Source organism: Anopheles coluzzii, chromosome 2 (genome assembly GCF_943734685.1).
Source record: "Anopheles coluzzii chromosome 2, AcolN3, whole genome shotgun sequence".
In the NCBI taxonomy this organism is placed as follows: Eukaryota; Metazoa; Arthropoda; class Insecta; order Diptera; family Culicidae; genus Anopheles; species Anopheles coluzzii.
The window spans coordinates 73,918,348-73,927,852 of NC_064670.1; the positions used below are offsets into that span (position 1 = coordinate 73,918,348).

Consider the following 9,505-nt stretch of genomic DNA (forward strand, 5'->3'; position numbering starts at 1 on the left):
CTCTTCCCAAGCCAATAAGGTTCTACCATCCAACTTATAGAACAACAGATTGCACAGCGGTGTATCCCATTGTCCTATGGGCTCTTTCAACGCACTCATTCCTTGGGTCAGCCTAGTAAATTCATCGAAAACCCGGCGTAACTCTTCAGTCGACTCGCCCTTCATCGGCAGAATGGCATGCAGGGCTTTGAAATATTCACGCTTTAGTGCCCGTTTGTTATCATACCTATCTAATAGCGCTTGCCATGTTATGCTGTAATTGTCGGCTGTAAGCTGCACATGCTGGAAACGTTTTGACAATTCAGCCCTTAGCACTGACAACAAGTACTGCAGCTTCATTACGGAAGGCATGTCCTCTGCCTCATCGATCATGGACACAAATCGATCCTTAAAACTGAGCCAATCCGTCGTGTTACCATCGAAAATAGGCAAATCCAGCTTAGGTAGACGTAAATTAGCAAGAATTGTGCCTTTCCCCGTATCCGTGGCATCCAGATCAGAGACTGCCATGGTTTTACGTGACGTTAAAAAACCCTTAGCTGCACAATACCTGTCATAAAACACGTTCCGTGCGTCGAACAATTCGTTCAGCTGCTTATCATCTTCCTCGTACGATTCCAGCTTCAACTGAGCCGCTTCATACGCCTTCCAAACTGCTTCCAAATTGGATAACCTCTCTGCCAGTTGATTCGCCTTCTTCTCGTTGAACCCGTTAATAAACTCTTCTGTTGCTCGCATCTGGGCTCGGGATCGCAGCGTCACAATCGTCGCTTGGGTTTTCTTCGTTTCTGTAGCCATCTCACCAACCAGCAAATATTCAGCAGACTTTTTTTTTTACAATACAGAGTGTATTAGAAGCATGTGTTTCACTTCACTTACGCAACGCGTGATTGAGGTTAAGAACCTCGATACACAAAATTTTACAGTTTATTTTATTTCCAGAAATCCGGTTCGAAGGACCAATGATTGCGCAGGATACTGCTTTCGGAATTTCTGGTTTATGAAATAAAACTGAAACTAAATGTGTGTCTTACTCTGTTTTTATATTCTCGTTTTTTATTCACTTGATTTCTTCGCTATCTATATCAAGGTGGATTTAAAAATATCAGGTGGTGGACTCTAGTGCATTTTGACAATTCGTCACTTGACGTAAGGTCCCCAGGATTCAAACTTTGTTTACATTTATTAAATTTGTTCATATAATTTATCTGCCCCATTTTTTCGATTGAATATTGTTTAAAAATATATTTTGGACTTTTCGAGTTCTTATTTAACATTAAAACATGTATTAAAGTGTGTTATTTAGTGTTATTCCGTGAATTTTTGAAGATAAAAACAAAGAAATCATTTTTTTCAATTTTCATATTAATTCCTAATTATCTACGAGTCGCATGGACAATTTACGTGAGATTAGAACTCTTACTCACATGATTTTAAATTTCGTGCATAAACAAATCATCAAATCTTTTGTTATTATATCTTATTTTTTCGATAAAACCAATAGACACACAAAAATGCACATAATAACAAAGAAATCTGTTCTATTTGCTAAGCTTTGTGTGCGGAAACCAATGGTTAACGGTTCTAAAATGACGTAAAGTCCCTCAACTATGGCGACCCCCCAAAGGCCCTAATCCACCACCTGATATTTTTAATCCACCTTGGTGATAACCCTAGCGTTAACAGTATGCTATAAATCGCACTCCCGCAGTGCAAGTGACAGCGATTTGCGAGGGCGCGCGAGGGCTCGCACGCCATACAAGTTCACTGCTCCAGAGCCCTCGCATTAAAGAGCTTGCGAGCCTTGGAAATGTCATATGAACGAGACAGCTATATGTCAAGTGTATGGCTATCTCTTTCTGGCAAGAAAAAAGCTCCGAAATGCAACGGTGTTGGTGGACAAAATTTAAATGGCCAAAAATTTTGACCACACATACTCTCTCTCCCGGTGCCTTCCTCTGTCCTCTCTTCCTTCAGGCCCCTTCCTCTTATTTTCGCGCGCCGCTCGCTTGTGTGCGATAGCTCATCAGCTGGTCTGGTATATGGTAGGGTTGTAGTTGTATCTTGAATTGGCGATTGGTACATATATATGTAGTGTATTTGGTTTTACCTGTGACCTTGACGATGCGAGAGCCGATCAATTCTGGTGTTGAAGCAATATTTGTGCTATGCTGGTGGTTGCCGTTCCGTGCCGTTTCTGATGTGGCCATTTGATCGCCATGTCGATCAACGGTTATGAAGCCAATTTCAAACGAGCGAAAGTGAAGGAATAATTCCGTACCGGAAATTTGATTTTTTATCAAGTGTGATACTCCAATGGTGATCTCAACCCGATGTAAGCTGGTTTTAACGGCCATATGAGATAATGTACTCATGTGTTAAAAAATGTCGCAATTTTTTCTTTCTTGATATTCCCGAAAATTGACCCATAATTCAAATACGATTTGACTATTTTCATTGATTCCTCATACAACGCATGGAAAGAGGTAAACTGGCTTCGCCAATTCATTCATCTCCGCTCCCAACCATTCATCACCCGAACCACCCACAATCTCATCATTCCATCCACATGCAACGACATTTCCCTCTTCTTTAACAGCAAAGGTCTCAACCGAAGCTTCTACAGACTGCTGCTTTCCATTTTCCTGTTTCTTCTTCTTCTATTTTCCGTATCCATCTACCTGGTCATGCTAGCCAATGCAAGCTTTAGCGTCTTTTTTAGTACACCCGGCTGGCCAGCCCTTACTAAGAGGAAATGGTCTATATGAGGCTTGAACCTATGACAGTCATGATATTATCATCCTTTGTTTATCCTTTATTTACAACCCTTAAATCTGAAATGAATCCAGGTACCTTTCCTTCCGTGTCCGCATAAAAATAACACAAAATGTGCGACAAAAGAACACATAAACGTCGTTCAACAGCTCTTTGGTTTATTTCTTTTAAAACATGATTATATAACCACCTACATAAGGAAGAAGAAGAAGAAAGCCACATACAAAAACACACGTATTTCCGGAGGGAGGGGGGAAGGTGGGAAGTGGGGAGGAGGAGGAGGGAGACAACGGCCACTCTCGGTTCCGTGTCAAGATTCTCTCTGAGGACATCACACGCTGACAGTGCCTCTTTCAACGGTGAGCCCTCAGGATCGGGCCGTGATCTGTGCACATCCATTTGAACGTGTCATCAACTGATAATAAAACATTAGAAACAGACTCTCTCACCCGCAGGTACCCATTTTCTACCATCTGTTACACATTTTGTGACACACCGGTTTATCTGTCCTTGCGAACGACTATGAGCTGGATCGTTCAGTACCAGGGGTATGACATGGCTTACCCATCGCGGACAGGCGAGTATGGTGCGCTACAAGCTACCAGATCCACCAGGTTAATCCAATGATAGACTAGCCGCATCCCTGCTGTTGGGGTTTGTAAAACACAAGATGAGGCAAAGCGACATGCGCAATCGAAAAGCTGTCCGCAAAGAATCCAGATAAAATAAACTAGTGAACGTGCATAGGAACCATCTAACAAACTAAATATATGTCATCATGTTTATTCTCCCTTTAAAAATGCGTAGTGATTTATGAGAATATCATCTAGATTTATTTATCTTAAATGTAGTGTAAAAACCGCACATACGAGTGGAAACCCTAAGCAGACACATAAATGTAGGTGTGGCTGCAGCGTCTAGCAGGGAAATGCTCTAAACTAGAGAAGGATTGGGTAGCAATTTTACTTGCGAGTGGGGGGTAAGTTCCATTTTTGGGGCCCCTCAAGACCACGGCGCCTTACGCGGCCGCTTAGTTTGCTTAGCGTTTATTCCGCCCTTTGATACACACGGGCATGTCAAAACACTTAACTTAAAATTAGGCATATCGATTTATGCCTTAAAGCGTACTTAAGTCTAATGTTAACCCACTTGCGCACATCTACACGACATCACCATAATAGTCTTATCTTGTTAATTAAAATTTTTAATGTTAACACTTCGACGGTCGCGCACACCACAGAACACTAAGAACATCGTAGGCCGCTGGGGATGAATGTTTGTCGCCTTTTCGGGGTTCGTCAGCAGCCTGTTCGATACACCTGAGGAAAGATAAAACATTTGGTTTAGAGACAACAGATTTAGATGTAGCGATAGTGCATCTAGAAGGAACTCACTCGTGGGGTTTTCTCTCCTGCCAGGACCGCAATCAGTATTTGACCGCAATCAGTAGTGCGGTCGGTTCAGTCCTGTTGCTGCTGCAGCTATTGTGGGGCAGAGGATAATGCAGATCCGAAGGGTTGAATTCATGCTCCGAATGTTGTAATCGAGCGCGCTCGACACCGTCTGGCGGCGCAATCGGGGCACCCAGTGCCGGCTGGGCCTCTAGCGTGTTGTGCTGGTAGAGCCCGACTCGTCGCCGTACAGCTTCCGGAGGATGTTCTCAAATGGTTCCTCGTAAGCCCACGTTCCAGGATAGAGGAAAATTGGCTGCAAAAAAAGGAATAAACACCATGATTAGCATCCTAGTCGCTAGCGTCACCAAACAATCTTCTTCTTCTTTCGTGGTCCGCTTACATACCGAACATACCGAATCATATACAATGCATCGTACAGTGGCAAACACCTGCGGCAGGCCCATATCATTTCTGCATTATATCTGCAAGTTAAAAGAGGTCATAGTCTATTAAAATAATGTTTCTTTATCACTATGATCGCTGGATAACACTTACCCGTTGTCTTGTGCTGTGTTGTTCACCACACCACTTTCCTACGCCGGTACATGCACGTACCGCTTCCGACGGAGCCAGCACGCATTGGGCAGGACTTCTACCGCTGATTTGAGCTAAAATGGCACTTACTTACGTAAAATTAAGAACTTAATTATTAAAAAACTTACCGCACTTGATCAGCCAACAACACTGTTTACGTTTTTTTACACACACACAACCTAACTTCTACGGTGACAGCAGCCGCCGAGCACCAACACAACGAAAGCAATCAGGCGAGACGTCAGACGATCTTAGGCGAGGGGTAGGAAGGAGATCGGTGATGAGGGACGTGAAAGCTCAGCTCGACAGAATCGCTATAGGAGGAAGCGAGGCAACTAGACTAGACTAGAGAAATTAGAGCGAGAGGTACCTCACCAACCCTCGCATTGTTTGCCGGGCTGTTATACCTGGTCTCGAGGTGCTATAATTATAACTGCAAAAACTAGGGATGAAAAAACTGCCTCGCAAGCTCTTAAATGCGAGGGTTCTGGGGCTGTGAACTTGTATGACGTGCGAGCCCTTGCGCGCCCTCGCAAATCACCGGAAATTGCATGGCGGGAAGCACGATGTAATCTGAAGTGAAATGTTGAAGTGTTATTTATTTAAAATCACAATATTACGGCCCCAGACGTATTTTCAAATGTTGAAGTGTTGTGCACATTGAAATAAAACATCGATAATCTTTCATAATTTAACATGAACATGTTAATTGCGATGCTTTATTTCAATGTTTTTTTACAGTATTTAACATAAGCAACGGAAGATACAAAGCAAGGTGGCTGTTTCAAGTGATGATTAATATTATTATAGGTTTTATTGTTTATTATAAAAAATATGTATGGTTTTGTGGTAAGATAGTGGTTCGCTATATGTGGAATATTAGTTGCAATTAAGTGTTAAAATAACAACCGAGTTTGATGTGTTTAAGTTTTATTTCGATACATTCGATTTTATTACGCAGTAATTCAAAGTGAATGAAAGCGCACATCGCGCAACGAAAGAAACGAGGGGGACGGGGTGTCCCGCGTAACGCGCAAAGTGCGGCAACAGCGCAGCGCAAACCAAAAGAAATACGAGAGAGAGAAGGAACAACTGATCCGCACATCCAGCGCAGCGCAATAGGAAAGAAACGGGAGGGAGGGGGTACAATAGCGGTCAATAAGATAGGGCCTTTTTTTCTACGCACCATGCACCCGTTGGAACAGGTTTATGTGTGGTTTGTATTTGTTTGTGTTTGTGTGTGTGTGCATGTGTGTGTGTGTTTGTATGTTTTTATGTGTGTGTGTGTGTGTGTGTGTGTGTGTGTGTGTGTGTGTGTGTGTGTGTGTGTGTGTGTGTGTGTGTGTGTGTGTGTGTGTGTGTATGTGTGTGTGTCTGTGTGTGTGTGTGTGTGTGTGTGTGTGTGTGTGTGTGTATGTTTAAGTGTGTATTGGTGTGTGTGTTTGTGTCACAAGTATGTCGTTTCGGATAGATTTGTTAGTAGTTTCTTTGTATTTTGGGTTAGGTTTTTATTGTAATAAGCAGGACTACTGCCCTCGCGAGCAGTGTTTCTTCGATATATTAACAATCTTACGGTCTTCCTCCGCCGTGAGCTTCTGAGGACGTCTGGGTGACTTGCGCGTTTCGGTTGTCCAAGCGCGTTTCGGTTGTCCAAGCGCGTTTCGGTTGTCCAAGCACGTTTCGTTTGTCCGAAGCGCGTTTGCCACAAAAGTGCGCGATCGTTCCATCACGAAATCGATCGTTTTGCGCTTAATGCCAGCAACCGCCATTCGCTTTATGACGCTGATAATCGGTACAATGTTTACCTTGACCCATTGTTACTAACATTGCTTGCTTAGACCGTCAAGAACGCGCTGGTTAAAAACTTGGACACGACTGATCCCGTGCTCTGCCTGCGTTCTGCTTCTATACGCGATGAATTACATCGTTGTAGAGCAGCGAAAAAAGCGTATGGATAAAAACTATCAATGAGTAAGCGAGTGAGCGTCTACCCATTCAAAACGAGAACAGAATACTGCCGCGCTCATGAAACAAAACGCCCATCAAACGAAAACCTGCGCGCTTGCTCAATGCACACTTAAAGTTTCCCATGCACACACGAGGTTCAACGCAAAGATGCACGCTGTCAATGGCGTGCACTGAAGAAACACCTGTGAGGGCCACATTCATCAAACAGTAGCACACCTGCGTTTTCGTCCGAGGAACAAGCGCTGCTGTCGATGCAAACTTTAGCTTTTATTTAAGCGTGAACGCCCGTTGTTTCACATGATAACATACATTATCAGAATACTTTCAAGGCAATATGACATAATTTCATGCTACGTTTCTTCAGACACAAACCCACGCATTCGCAAATACACATTAACAAGCACACTCTCTTTCTACTACTTCTACTACAACTACTACACACACACTCTCTCTCTCTCTTTCACACACACACACACACACACACACACACACACAAACAAACACAAGTAACGTGGTAAAACAAGTGCACGGTGCGATGAGAAAAAGGCCCTATCTTATTGTCCGATACTGTATCAGCTGATCAGCTGTTTGCATCGCGAGAGCGCCACGTGTAATTTAAGGCAAGCGAGAGAGCGCTGCGCGTGCTTACTCTCAATTCGGCAAAAATCACTGCCATTCGACTATAGTGGACGATACGAATTCGATCGAACCTATTCTCCCTGTTTCTACACGCCCCTCGCCTGTAAATTTGCTCTTTTTGCCTGTCGGGTGTGACGGTCGAATAATCCCGCAAGTGGTCAGAGCATTGGTATACGGGCCTCGGCAAAGCACGATGGTGCAAAAGCGACTGCAGCAACCAAGGGGGACGTGGTCTCACTTTAGCTTATGTTGGACCTCTGGGGAGGTTCTTTGGACGTTATCCTCATTCTTAGCGGTAGTGAGGGCAGTTCTCTATAGAACTCACGATCGCAGGACACTTTAATGAATCGGCGTGAGTCAATCGCAAGACTGCGATACGTGTAAATGTTGAAAATACCGGGATCTACGGATTTAGTTTAGTTTAGTATAGTTTAATGTTTATTGTTCGATGGACTAAAGAGCCATCGAACCGAACATTTATATATTGTAATTATTGGATGCATTTCGAAAATTTAACAATCAAGTCATTCCAGGCTCATAGATATCGTCAGTTAAATTTAGTAGACGGTACATACAAAGAAGGGGGTTACGAGAGCCAAAGGTTGTTCGGGTTTCATCGACTGCCAGCATTGACCGGCGACGGAGTATTCTGGGAGGAACATAGAGGTGAATCCAAGCAGCTCGGGACAATCGATGATTCCGTTTAAGATTCCCGTGATCAATGCCAGCCTGGCGTGCTCAACATATTAGGCGAGGGGCGGGATCCTAAGCAGCAAAAACCTTGTCCTGCAATCGAGACGACGCGGCCAATCACGGAGGACGAAGCGCGTTGCCTTCCGTTGGATGGGCTCTAGCCGAGCAAGTGTCCGAGTAGATGCGGGCCACCAAACAATACTAGCGTATTCCAGCAGTGGTCTGATTAGTGCGCAGTACAGTGTCTTGAAACACATAGGATCACTAAACTCGCGTGTCATGTTTATGACCAAGCCATGTAGCCGATTGCCACTAACGATTGGTCGATCTGTTTTTCGAATTAGAGTTTAGCATCTAGGAGGACTCATAGATCCTTTACCTGTGTACTCTTTCCTGGTTCTGACCATCAAGCGTATACCCAACCAACAATTGCCGAAGGCTCCCCGTGTGAAAAATTTTTACTTTAAGATTTCCTCAAGTTTTTACACTAGCAGCAGCTAAAGTAAAAACTTTCAGCACGGCACAAACCGACGCACACATTCAAATGCTTGGATTGCTGGTCCTGCTCACGCATACATTTGTATTTATCCCTCTCCCTATATTTTCGAATTCCTGGTTGTAGTAGTGACGCTTTTTCTTTTTGCTTTATGAACACTTTCGCATGCTATTTATTGGTGTTACTCTCTCCACATACGTTTTAAAACACTCACACTCTGTATACGGCAGGATGCTTCACCCCTTCCAAATGCTGCGGTTGCTTTCTGTTACCCTTCCTCTCGTTCTTCCTTCTACCCTCTGCGCTAGAATATCCTCGACTGGTGATGCGCGTGTTCAGCCGGCGCCTGTCTGGAAATGACGTCACGGACTGGTGCTGCGCATGTTTAGTCGTATCCTAGGCGTCCTTGAAGTGCGCTCTTCTACGAAAGAGCTGTGATAAAATCTGTTGATGAAAATTAACCAATAATTGATCTATGTTTTTTTATTTTTTTTTATTCAGTAGGGACGGCTTTGCCGTATTGCTTAAGAATATGTTTTTTTTTTATAAAAAAACAAATCAATCTATACAATATTTTGCACATAGGATTATAGAAACGCTTACCTTGATATTTTAAAACCAAACACCGTTTCCCTTCCGTCGATCGTTTTGCGGGATGTTGGCAACCGTCGATTAACATGCGCGCGCACTGTAACTGTTTAGAGAACAAGCGTTAGTTGAATGTACCCATTGAAGCACACACGAGGATGAGAAACTTACCTTAGACATTTACAAGGATAAATCATTCCATAATATAAGAACACGGCACAAGACGTATACGAGCAAAGTACGGGGCACTAGAAATCACACATCACTCCAACACATCCTTCCACAGTGAAAGTTCTGGACAGACAGAGGATGCCTAACACCCGGATGAGTGCGATAGCAGAAAAATCATGGGAGATCG

The 9,505-nt window shown here is 43.6% G+C and overlaps 1 long non-coding RNA gene across 1 annotated transcript; it reads right to left on the bottom strand.

Annotated features, from left to right (window-relative positions):
* Positions 1 to 3,585: 3,585 nt before the first annotated feature.
* LOC120959544 (uncharacterized) lies at positions 3,586 to 4,525 on the bottom strand. The gene is made up of 2 exons (XR_007451980.1): positions 4,170 to 4,525; positions 3,586 to 4,094 (listed from the first exon to the last, which is right to left on the bottom strand). It is a non-coding gene; the product is annotated as an uncharacterized LOC120959544 (long non-coding RNA).
* Between the last annotated feature and the right edge of the window lie 4,980 nt (positions 4,526 to 9,505).